This window comes from Aphelocoma coerulescens, chromosome 4 (assembly GCF_041296385.1).
Source record: "Aphelocoma coerulescens isolate FSJ_1873_10779 chromosome 4, UR_Acoe_1.0, whole genome shotgun sequence".
Taxonomy (NCBI): domain Eukaryota; kingdom Metazoa; phylum Chordata; class Aves; order Passeriformes; family Corvidae; genus Aphelocoma; species Aphelocoma coerulescens.
In genome coordinates, this window is record NC_091017.1 from 6,591,921 (window position 1) to 6,604,772 (window position 12,852).

The window sequence follows — 12,852 nt, forward strand, 5'->3', positions numbered from 1 at the left end:
AAAAACCTGAAAATCCTTCTAGATGACCAGTTAAGTACAGAGCTGCTGCTCTTTACCTTACACAGAATCTTGATTGTTACCCACAGTTGAATATCAGTCACCCTTTACATAATTGTCACTGTTCAGGCTCTTACATTTTCCTATAAACAGCTACTTCTGGTCCCAAAGACAGGATCCTGGCTAAGTGATCTGACCTGGTTAAACTGCTCTTAGCTGCTCCTCTCCCCCGAGAAAGGAAATGAATCAAAAGCTTCCACAGGGATGTGTAGACTGATTTAACTTATCTGCATTTTCTCCTGCCAAAGCAAAAGCACTCCATGGTAATGAGGGGCATAAACTTGCCCAGCTTCAGAGAGAAGTGGAAATACTTGACTGTTCTTAACAAAGTTTTCCAGAATAAAAGTGAAAATTTGTACAAATAAAAGTGAAAATTTTGTTATAGTTCTTCACAGTGAGAAGGGGCAATATTTTCTATTTATGCTTCACTCACTGGAGAGGTTTCAAAACCACCATCCCTATGCTATTTTCAGCTACCACTGAAATCCCTCAGCTCTGTAGAGTTCTTGCAAAAGTCTTACCTGATTGAATTGAAAGTGGATTCAAACTGAAGCTTTCCAGTTTTACTCATTACAAAATTACAGACGATGTCCCTGGGTAGTTAAGAGCACAGGACTAAGAATCACACACAATTATTATCTATTTTACACACCATGGTATCTGAGCACTTAAACAAGAACCACAAGCAATTTCTCATTTTCTAAGATTAAGTTTTATGAACTGTGGTCATTTATTACCAATTTTAAGACCCACGTAGTGTCACAAACACACTTAAAATTAGAACTACCAGAAAACTAATTTATTAGCAAGATGAAATGTATTAGGTGAGAGCTGCTCAAGAACACAGTAAAAAGAAAAATTATTCCCAGCACCAAGAGAAGGAAAAGAGAGAGCCTTGGGGAATGAGAAAATCGTAGGTGGATGCACGGAATTCTTAATCTACTTTACTCTTTTATAGGTTTTTCCCTCCATTCCAGGTAGTGGAATAAGGCTTCTTGAAATTTCTGGCATAAATGCCTTTGCTGATGCAGAAGGAGAATTGAAACCTACTAACCAAAAACATCAAACACTGACACAGATTCATTGTACAAAAGAAAAAAAGAGTTCGAATCCCAAAGAGGTCTGCAACAACCACACTTAAAACCTTGATGCTGCTTTGTTCTGGGCTAAATGGTGTCATTCATGTCCTTTCTTGCTCTGCTGGAGCCATTATCAGTGCACCTCATCCCGGGCTCTGCTGGCTCTCCCAGCTCCCACAGCAGATTTAGGATTTACTGAGAGTAATTCAGTAGTGCTGTATTTCCTTAGGGAAAAAAGAACAAAAAGAAAGCCCAGTAAATCCAAAGCAGAAAGAAACTGAACAGAGTCAGGCTAGGAAGGATTTTTTAGGGATATTTTTAGTTTCATAGCTAGAAAGATCTTAGGTTCAGAGGTACAATCACAATAATTTAGTCTGACTAAATTTTACCATCTCTTATCCAGCACCTCCAGTTCAATTTGTTACCCAAGGAGTAACCTTGTCACTTCCCCTCCCAACAGCCTCTGCAGAGGTGAGAATACCATCTATCTCCTGTGATGGGAGATCTCTTGATCTCCAAAAGCTGGATGCCAGCCTTGGGAAAACTTGGCTATTTGCCAAACAGTATAAAAAAAAACAGCCCCATACTGACATTTCACATGAGAAACAGCTGAGCAAACCAAGTGTCATTTTGTGGTACATCTAATAGAAGTTTTAACTTTCTCTTTTTTTTTTTCCTCTCATTAGAATTATCTCCTTTTTACTGTCAGGCCTAAGTCAAAGCTAGCACATTTTAGCCCATGAAGAAACTTCAGGGGAAAAAACCTGCTATTACATTGAAGTGACAACATAATTTCTCAGGGCACTCAATGAGACAGAAAATATTTACAAAATAATAACAACAACAACAGCTTAATATTAATATTATCCTCACAGACATGTTGAAAATACTGTTCAGTTAAACAGTGCCTGCCTGAGAGTCTCAGCCTGTCTTGTCCTGGCTTCTTCTTTCCCCCCTCTGCTGCAATAAAAGCTCCAAAAATAGCTTTAAAGAAATCCTTCCAAAGCAGCACCTTCCCTTTGGCCTTCCTTACCAACCCCAGCAGCTCCTCTATCTTCCTAAGCATAACTCTCATTTTTTTCAAAGCCCAGAATTTATATTTACTCACATTTTTCTTGTTCAGAAAGGGGTCTGAATTCAGGAGTTTTTGTGGGCACTTCGGGAGTACCCTAAAACTACTTTTCATGAAATATTTCCATTGTAAATCAAAGTCCCTGATTCTCTCAAAAATTTAGACAGCTACAATGCAAGAAGCTGAACTGTTATTTTGGGAAAATAGTTTGTTTTACAGAAGAACTATTTTATAAAACACTAAAAGCTTTCTTTGTGTTGATAAGCATGACTGTAAAGTGATGCAGGTAAGAATCAGATTAAGACAGTTGAATGCTGACTTAAAAATACAACCTTGTAAGGCAGGAAAAAATGAGGAAAAAAAAGATTGTTTCTTATTTTAACCTTGTAAGTATCAGGAGTATCTTTATAAATACACTATGGTATGAATGAAATCTATCATTAGGTATTTGGTAGTTTTTTATTGTACTAAATTAGCCTGACCTCAGGAAACATGTTTTGCTCCTTCTGCCTCAGTCCCTATCCCATCTCCCTCTTGCAAAATATTTACAGTAGGATCCTATTCACTTATTACTTCATGAGGACACTGTGTATTTATTTTTGCCAGCAGAAATCCCAAAGTATGTCTTTATTTCCTCAGAATAATCTTTTCAACGGCAATAAAGAGGAAGGAATACTAGATCAGCAGCAATGAAAAGAGCTGTCAGAAGATATCAATGAAAATATTCAAGGGACCCCTGTACTCTAAACTATGCACTTCCACTTTTAAGCAGCTGGTTAAAAAAAAAAAAACCAACTCTTTATCTCTTTGACATTTATGTTTTTTTAATAATTTAACAGAGATGTCAGCGCCGTGGTGGCATCACTGTCCTGTAATGATACCCTCAGCTGTTGGTATTGGGTTGGCTCTCCAGCTGAGAACACTTCAGTGCAGGATTTCTTTCCTCCTCACAGCAGTATCATTTCCCTCCTCATGCAGGGGAAAACAGTCCCCAACTGTTCAGACAGCTGTTGTTAAAATACCAGATTATGAAAATTGACTAATTCTTTGCTCTGCATATCCTTTCCAAAAGAAGGCAAAACATATTCAGGTAAAAAAAAAAAAAAAAAAAAAAAAAGCTAGAATCAGCAAATGCTACAATCAGTCATTTTAACTCAGCAATAAAACCTGTTTGCAAGCTTTCTTTCCCTGCCCAATAGCCTAAAGACTCTCCATTTGTTTTCAATTTATTTTATTTTAGACTATTTTCAAACCTCTAGTTTAGATTATTCTCAATCTCTCTCTCTGATTAATTGGCACCTCTTACCACAATGCATGAAAGCTTCACAGTTTTCACTGGAGGCCCTCCTGTGAGTGAAATCAGGCCCACCAGCACTGCTGCCTGCTTATGGTGCTCCTCCTCAAGCCTTGCAGCCCATCTGAAATCTGCAGTCATTTGCAACCCATCAAACTCTGTTCATATTCTCGTAATTCCCAACACCTTTTGGGAAGGAGGGAGTGATGATCCCCAAATTATCAGCTCAAACAGAGTCAGCTGGTGAAAACAACAGGCTGAGCACCAAAGGGCAGCACTTCATAGCTCTGAAATATGATTAAAAACTTACAAATGATGCATAACCCCTGCTGCAAACCAGATTGACTGGCATCCCATTTTTCCAAAGGACACAGGCTTTAATCTGGCACGCTAGAAATCCTGACATGCCAAGTGTAACACGTTCAAATGGTGCTAGAGCTCAAATACTGTGCACTTAAAATAGGTTACACACAGATATGTATGGAGAGAGAGAGCCAGAGGGAGAGATGGCTCATAAAACAGGCTCAAAGTACTTCATTTTGCTGCCTTAGACAATTCCTTTAATACAAAGTGTTTCTGCTCCAAGAAGGCATTATATAGAGCAGTCCTTTTAATGTGTACATTTATTACTTTCCTGGTATAACCCCATGAAAACTGTGACTGGCTGGGCCAATCCCTCCAAGGATGCCTCCTTCCTCACATGTGCTTGTCCTTTCCAGGCCTTTCTACAGGCAGAGTGATTCCTGCTCCCAACTACTTCTGCAGCCCATGGCTTGTGCCACTAAAAAAAAAATAAATAAAAGGAATTTTTGGAGTTATACCAAGCTTCCCTTCTCCCTGTCCATTTCTTTACCCCAGTGCACTGGGAAAGGATCCTTGCCACACACTGGCAGCTAAAAATAGTTTGAGCTAAGCTTTTTGCCCCTTCCCCTGTTTTTGTTCATGGGATTGAAATGGCTATAAGAAGACAAATGACATGTTAGGATATATTCAGCTTTTGGCAGGTTACCTAACAAGATTTTTAAACAGAGGTTATGTCCTGTCAGATCTTATGGATGAAAACTATTGAGTATTTATATAATAATATTTATTCATTAAGACCTTTGCTTCATCTTTCAAATTTCCTTCTCCTTTTACCTAAAAAGTACTCCTGTGAGTTAAACGAAGTCAAATGAGCTGATGTCTCTCAGCTCCTCTGAAAGCACCTGAGTGACAGTACTAAGTAGCAATGGTCTTCTTGGAAACATTGCTACAACTGAATTATGGCTCTAAGCATTGAATCTGATTAATTAGAAGCATTGTGAACATTTCTAATAGAGGTTGTAAGTAGTCACATCTCTTTTTCACTTGGGGCCCATGCAACTTTTTTTACCCCTCTTGGTTTTACTTTAAATTAATTACCATTAACTGTATCTCTCACTTAAAACAAGCAAACAAACAAATTAACAAATCTTACTCTAAGATTAATTCAGTAAATTATCTTACAGAAAACATTTTTTCTCCTACGCCCCACAGTCTTACCTAAGCCTTTCTGGCTTTATCTAGCTCCACCCCAGTACTATCCCACCATGCTATTTCACTAAATAACCTAATTTTCAGTTTCTCAATTGCCAGTGCCAAACATAGCTTAAATAATAAAACATATTTCCTCTTTACCTGGTACTTTACCACCTTCAGCAGGGGCAGATATCCTGACCTCCAGAACAGCTGTAGAACAGGAGAGAAAGAGTAAGAGAGTAACATCACCAGCCAATACATTCTCCACCTGAAAGAGATAACAAAAATCACCATGAGAAACAGCTCCTGTTGAGGTTCTGATGGCTCATTATTGTACAGGTGTATCACACAGCTCTCAGGATCCACTCTAAACATTCCACAGAACACCTGGCAATGACTACTTTTTATTTCCCTTCTCAGCTGGGACAATGTCTGTCACTGAAAACAGCTATCAGCTGCCCAGAATTTCTCTGTAAGACATACTGTTTAAAAATAACTTAGAGTTGTCACTTTCAAAAACCTGAAGTGAGAAGATAGACAACCTAGACATGTTCTCATAAAGAGAAATCACTATACAGAACAATGGCCCACCCCTCTTTCCTTTCATGGCCATTTGTGAACACCACCCATGGGTTCTCATCACAACTTGTGAACTACTTCTAGAGGATTTGTGAAAGGCAAACCTAACAAGAAAGCAAGTATTATTTGGCTTAAATTCTCTACAAAAGTGTCCCTACCAGCAAGAGGAAATGTTTCCATCTGTATGCTCTTATTTAATTTCTAAGCTTCCTTACCTCTGTGATCGGGTGTAAACTCCTTTCCAATTCATTCTCTGTTAATTCCACTATTTCCCCATTTCCCCTCCAAGCAAATAAATCTTCTCTCCTGTGGAGGTGATGTTGCTGGGGCCAAGGCACACTGACTATTCTAACATTCACCAAAGGGATTCTCTGAGCCAGGCAGTTTTTAGAGAAAATGCAGGGAAGGTGACAGGCAGGCTCACTCTGGGTGATGTTTAACATGTTCCTGGTCACCTCTCTTCCACAGGTACACAAGAGAGTCTTTCATATGGATTTAGCTTCCCAAGAGTAAAAACAACAATCCCAGTGGATGTACTGACTTCTTGCTGCTGAAGTCACCTCCCTGAAGAGAGTTTCACTGATATAATGCAGTGTAATTTATGAACCACTTCAGACACAGTTTGTCCAAACATCTTTTGAAAACTTGGTCTGGCAAGTATAAGAGCTACATTAGCACTATGCTGCTAAAACTGCCTCAAGGGTTATCAAGCTACCCATCTATCTTTCATGGAAACTGGGGGTGGAAGAGAACTTGTAGGTGTTTAGCTCATATCTCTGCCAACACAAAACTGCTCCATGCTGTGTTCTGAGAGGTTTGTCCAGTTTTTAATCGAGTAAAGAAGCTCCCACCATTTCTCCCAATGGAGAAACGATTCTCTATCATAAAAGATTTCACTGCAGAGAAACAATTCCTGACACTTAGCCTAAAATATTCCCTTGCTGACATTTTTACATTCATCTCTATTATACACACACATATATTTATATACACATGCTATACAACAAAAGCCAAACTGCTCCCACTTACATCATACAGGCCTTGAAAAGTTAGTCACATTGCCTTGGTGTAAGGCTGGAAAGAATTTGTTCTCCCACTTTGTTCTTCAGGAAATCTTGGTGGGGGGAACAGCTTGATTTTCACGATACACGTTAAAAGAATAAACGATACAAACTGTCAGAAAACCTCACGTCAAATGAAAATCTGCAATTCTGCATTAGCCAGGCCCTCGTTGAAAGTTATTTTATAAAGCAAAAGGTGCTGGGGAGTGTGTAGGTAGTAGAATGATGTCATTTACCAGCAAACAGATGCAGCCTCTGCAAATTTTTCTCATTACAAGAAGTTAATTTCTGTGTAGAGCTGCTGCATCTTGGTTTTCCTCAAGTCCATTAAAAGGTACCATAAACAAAACCAGCAACAATAACATTATAAATGTGTAGATCCCCTGGCTCCTTACAGTAGTATTTAATCAGGGGTTGTTCTGCATTTACACATTCTTAATTTCTGAGCAGCCATCTTTAAGGATGAGGAACTGCTGCAGCTCCATGGCACATGTGGCCTGGGGATTCATAAATCCTACATCACCAGTTGCACAATGGTTTTGCTAATATTTTTTTCCTAGATATCCCCTAAAAATAATCTTTTTAAGAAAAGCCTGTTCCTTTCAAAAGTTCAAAATTCCTTTCAAAGAAATAACCAGCAAAGCAATTTGCCTTTAAGTTTTAATCTGAATCACTTTGATTATTGATCAGATTGTTTAATGCCATTTTCTGAAAAATTGTATCATTCTAGAAAGGAGTGTGTATGCTTCAGAGTTAACATCTTTATATGTGAAATAAAAGCTAAATTTGAGCCTTGGTAGATATTAAAAACAGATGAAATTTTTCTGACTTTCACTGACAAGTCCTTCAATTAGTTTGCTCTTTAGTTTTGCCAAAATTACTTGTGACATTTTATTCATTGGCACAATAACTACAGGTCATTTTCAATAACCCGTGGCTAGCCCCATACAAAGAGATTAAGCAAATTCCCTTATTTCTCATGGGAAACATTAAAGTCAGTGTTAAGGCTGTAAAAAGATGGAAGGGTTAAAATTCCACCACCAGAGCTTCTCCAGCAATTACAGATGGAAAGCAAAAGAAATCAATGTTAATTACACCAATCCCTCAGGAAGGGGGGAAAAAATTGCACAATGAAGAAATATCTTTCTCTCTTTTTTAAACTGGGCAACTGAAGTACTTTGTTATCCTCTTTTAGTCACAGCTCCTGGGAGGAAGGAATGCTGCAGAGACCTCAAAACCAGAATATCTGATATGGTATCCCTGACCCAGTTCGGGTCATCCTCACCTCCCATCATATCCCTGATTTTCAAGGAAAATGCCACTGTGGCTGAAGATGTAGGAATAGTGACAGAAGCCCACAAAAGTCTCACAGGAGATTCACTGACCTTGCTCTCTTGTTCTCTCACAAATCCCTGTTACAGCTCAGACCAAGACCTAGACTGAGCCCATCTCCTGATGGTTGGGTGTCACTAATTAAGGACTTGGAATTTACAATAGATAAGAAATTTGGGAAACTTCTACTGGCATACAGCACCTGGTACTGCAGGGCAATTCCCAGCTCACCCCAGTTTCACCCTTCAGATGTTAGTCCATTCATTGACTCCAGGTGACACCAGTGCAGAACAAGCCACACGGGCAGAGCTGCGAGGACAGAAAGCTTTGGATATGAGGAATTCCTTTTACACAGCTCCCTATGTTTCCAGATCCCCTAAAGAAAAGCAGGCCAGCAGTTTGACAAAAAACATGCTGCCTGAGCTACTGCATTTTGAGTTTGCAGTGCCACAGAGATTATGCATGCCCAAATCAGCACTTTTTTTTTTTTTTCCTGTTTTTTAAACCTAAAATATTTTCCCTTATGGACCTAGTTTGTCCTTATGACCTGCAGAGTGTGGCAGTTCTGCAAAAACAGCCCTTCAACAGTGGCTTTGTGAGAGCCTAAGTATGGCTCATTGAATCAAGCCAGCAGTTCCTCTGTTTATTTATTTAACTTTGCTAATGCAAACTAGCCCCCTCAGAGCTTACCTGCAACTGGAGGCTAGGATTTTTCTTGGTTTTGATTGTGTTGGATTTCTATTTTAGTTTTCTGGTTTTAAAAAACCCCAAAAACCTCAGATAAAATTAATCCCTCAGCAATAGTGCTGTAATTCAATGTACAGATGATAGTTAGATGCCATTGGAACCAAAAACTATGATGATATGGCAATTATATTAACAGTTATCTCATTCAAACTAATTTCTCTGAGAATGGAATCTGAAAATCTGAGTAGTGAAATCCTAGAGAAAGGTGTCTGTTATTCTTGTAAAACTGAACTGATTTGCTTTCAGGTAAGGGACTAGGTAGCTAAAAAGAACTCATCTAAAACAGTAAAAAGGGCAGAAACACAAAGATACCTAAAACAGAAATGTGGGATAAAATGACTTTTTTGTTGACTCCACAAAACTTTAGCGTGCCTGTTGGAGAAAAAACCATTTGAAGGATAAATATCTAAGATCAGGCAGACAACTGAAGGCATTATCAGGGGTGGGAAGATTGTCCACCAGGTCATGCATATTTTGAGATTATTAAAGTAAATCTGAAATGTAACTGTGAAATAAAATTATGTACTTCTGCCACTGCTGCTGCATGTGAAAGAAAACATACCAGTGGTAGAATGGTTCTCCCAAGTACCATTACAGGTATATTTGAGAGATGGAGTTTTACCAGTAAATCTGTAAGTCTTCCATATTCCTCCCATGCCACCTCTATCTGTGAAATTAGATATTTTAGAAGAAACTGGATTGTTCAAACAGTAAAGAAAATCCATCTCACAGTGTTCAAGTACATAATGGTATGGGTTTGGTTTGTTTTCATTTCTCATGCTTTGTAAGAAAACCACCAGGAGCATGTTCTGCAACACAAACTTTTTGAGATTTTTGTGGCAACTAACTTTTTGAGACAAATTGCATTTATAAAGGAGGAGGGTCCAAGACAAAATGTGAGTCTATTCCCAGGCAATTGACATTTCCATTCATATTGAAAGCTTTTGGCAAGAAATTTCCAAGTTTTTCTGAAAACTCAAAGAGCTCTTGCTGCAGATTCTGAGGGAAAAGCAAATGGCTGATGAATGACCAGGCTGCAGGAGTAACACACTTCCAGTAAGAGTGCTTGGCCGGTGTCTGCAATTCTGAGGGGCATGAGGCTTGAGCAGGGATCCAAGTGCTGCTTATCCACATCCCTGAAAAATACTGTAAGACCTTTCAGTTTCAGCTCCAGCTGCTGATGCAGCTGAAATATTTGCCCTAGTCTTGTAGGAAAAGCATATTATGATGGATTCCCCATCCCTGGAAGTGTTCAAGGCCAGGCTGGATGGGGCTGTAAGTAACCTGGTCTAGGCGAATGTGCCCTGCCCATGGTGGGAGGGTTGGAACAAAATGGTCTTTGAGGTCACTTCCAACCCAAACCATTCTGTGGTTCTGTGGTATTACATGAAATATGATGAATGGTCATTGTGGATCATTTAAGAGAGTGAGAGACTTCAAGTGGATGGTCTCAAACTGGTCACCACCCCGATAGCACAAAACTGTCATTAAATGTGAAAAGCTCCATTGGTGTGACAAATTGCAGGATATGGAGCAGTTGTGATTGCAAGTCTGCAATTCTCATACAGAGGCAACAACATCAGCAATAGTGATTAAAAAAAAATAAATTCAAAGTCTTAAGATTTTAACCCATATCTGTAATAGTAAGTATGGGGATCTTCTGTGGTCACTGAACATCATTGTTCTGATTCAGTTCCTACTGGGAAAGATGCTATCATCTAGCACCAACACTATAATTCAAGGTTATTTTGAAAGCTTAGGGAAATCCCTAATTCGTTTCACACATCCGAGAAAGCATTTTGGAAAATGGCAGCCTGACTAGTTTTGTCATTTTTACAGGTCTTCCTTGCAGCCTTCTTTTATTATTACTTTATCTTATGGTTGAAAAAGTTCAGTTTGCTTTTCATCTTCTGCAGCCTAAACATTTCAGGAAGCATGAGCAAAAAGACATTGATTTGTCATATTGGATGGCTTCATCTGAGCTCCAAATTTAGAATTATGTGCTGGCAAATGCCCCATTCCACTCCAAATTTATTTTCTTAATGAGATACCCAGAGTAAGTGTTTTCTCAGATTATTGCCTCCCAACTTGCATGATTTAATCATGATATATGTCTTTAGTTTGGATTCTAAATTTGAATTCTAAACTTGGAAGTTTCACTCTCCAAGTCCTTAGAATACTGAATAGTATGAATTACTCACTGTATCTGCATTTTTCTCTCAAATTGCACAGGGCTGGTGTTCAGATCAGCATTTCTAATCACGGTTTTTGTGATCCCAGCAGTACTCTGAAGAAACTACTGTGGCTGTATGAGTGGCTGAAGATGGCTGTATCCCCCTTCTCCTCTCTTAGATCTCTGAGCTTGGATAAATACCTTGACTGCAAAAATGAAACCTGTTCAGGTGAGAGTGCAAGGGTGGCAATTCACTTTCACAACCTGGGATAAAACCCATATGTTTTACACCAAATTTGGTGAGGACTTCCCCAGTATCTTTATCTCTGTGCACTTCCAGGAGGGGCCTTGCACCCTAAAGGGCTTTAAGGAGTGGTGAGGTCACCCTGCCAGCACATCTGAACAGGGCTCAGGTTGTACCCAAGCTTTTTCAGACATCCAATAGGATGTCACAGCATGTGTACAAAGGAATGAGGGGAATGATACCAGAAACTGAGGACAAACACTGATAGGGTAAGAAAAGAATTTTACAGAAATACAGCCCTGACAACAGTGCAAGCAAAGCCATCATCTCCTCCAGGTTCCAATACATCTGAATGCTGAAACCATATTTGTCTTTGGCATCTGGCAATGTCATTTAATACATTCTTATGGCCCTGCATGCAGTTAAGCATGCACTGTATATTATTTTATGATGTTTGGATTGGAATCATACTTTCTGGGTACAAGTATTCATGTTTTTGCAGATTCTTGTGTAAAGCTGGGAGAACCTGTTTCCAATTTCATGACCGTTTATCGCTAATCCAAAATGACTGCAGCATTACCTACAGACAGGAAGCTGGATGAGGTCTTGTGTGTTTTGGATGCATCATGCTCTTCCCAGGAAACTCTTTTAAACTAGTTTTATGCTTACATGAGAGGAAGACAGAAATTACTAATGGACATGACTGTGCCTAATCTATATATAGTTTTACAAAATAGAGTTAAAACTGAGATGGGTCTTATAGCCGCTCTTCATCCGTATGAGCTCAAATAATCATTTCAGCATTCCATTCAGGTTTCTGCTCTTGCTTTCTGAAAACTCAGATGGCATAAAAGCACCCTGCACTCACTAGTCCAGCCAACCTTCAGGAATTTTGCCGGTTTTCGTCTCTAGGCCTAACAGTTAACTTTTCCTGAAATAACCAAAATCTTGCTGCGAAACAATTCCGTATAATTCATGCTACCATCTTGCAAGAGGTTATGGTGGACTGCAGTCGTATTACATGTCAAAGAAAACATATTGTAGAATATTCCCTTGAGGAGCAAAACCCAATGTTGATGAGAGGACAGATAAAACTGTCCTCCAGAACAACTGGGAATTGCCTAAAGATGTACTTTTCATTTCGTGAACTTCTAAAACTTTAGAGGCTCATTTTGGCCAACAGCTGATTTAGAATTCTTCTAATAATTCTTGTGAGAAAAGGATTTCTGCTGATTCATAGCAGTCCAAGATTTTGATGGATAGAAATACCTGTCAGATTACTCTCTTAATAATTCTGGAATTTTATGTTTAATCATAATCATACAGTCAAGGTGCACATATTTTTTTCCTCTTAGAAAGTTAATCATTTCTTTGGAACTTTGCCAAAAAGTATTAGAATCCTATTTCCTTGAAAAGGATATGAATTGATTGGATTGTTTATAATTCTGTTCAAATACTTTGCTCTTTATGTTACTCAAGCAAGGTTTTCAAGGAACATGTATTGTTGGCCAGTTAGAAATATTACTCCAAGTTTAACTTCCAATTAATTGAACCTGTAGTTAGCTAGTGGTAAGCTTAAACAGTAGCAAGCAAACCTCAAAGTTGCATCTTAATTTGATAGCATTTGATATTAATGAACATCTGTGTGACCCATTCAGCATTGGAAGGAGAAAAATGAAAATATGAATTTAAAAAAACACAGTTCATAACAGTAAGA

At 38.7% G+C, this 12,852-nt stretch overlaps 1 long non-coding RNA gene across 4 annotated transcripts in view; it reads right to left on the reverse strand.

Annotated features, from left to right (window-relative positions):
• Positions 1-467: 467 nt before the first annotated feature.
• The window catches only part of LOC138109370 (uncharacterized), a 44,917-nt gene continuing 32,532 nt past the window's right edge, over positions 468-12,852 (reverse strand). For 3 of the 4 annotated variants that reach the window (XR_011150438.1, XR_011150436.1, XR_011150435.1), the window contains 2 exons: positions 5,159-5,267; positions 468-1,360 (listed from right to left, as the gene is read on the reverse strand). This is a non-coding gene — a long non-coding RNA (uncharacterized lncRNA). Of the gene's footprint in view, positions 1,361-4,144; positions 4,284-5,158; positions 5,268-12,852 lie in introns of those variants that run through there. The other variant, XR_011150437.1, reaches the window with a different exon arrangement.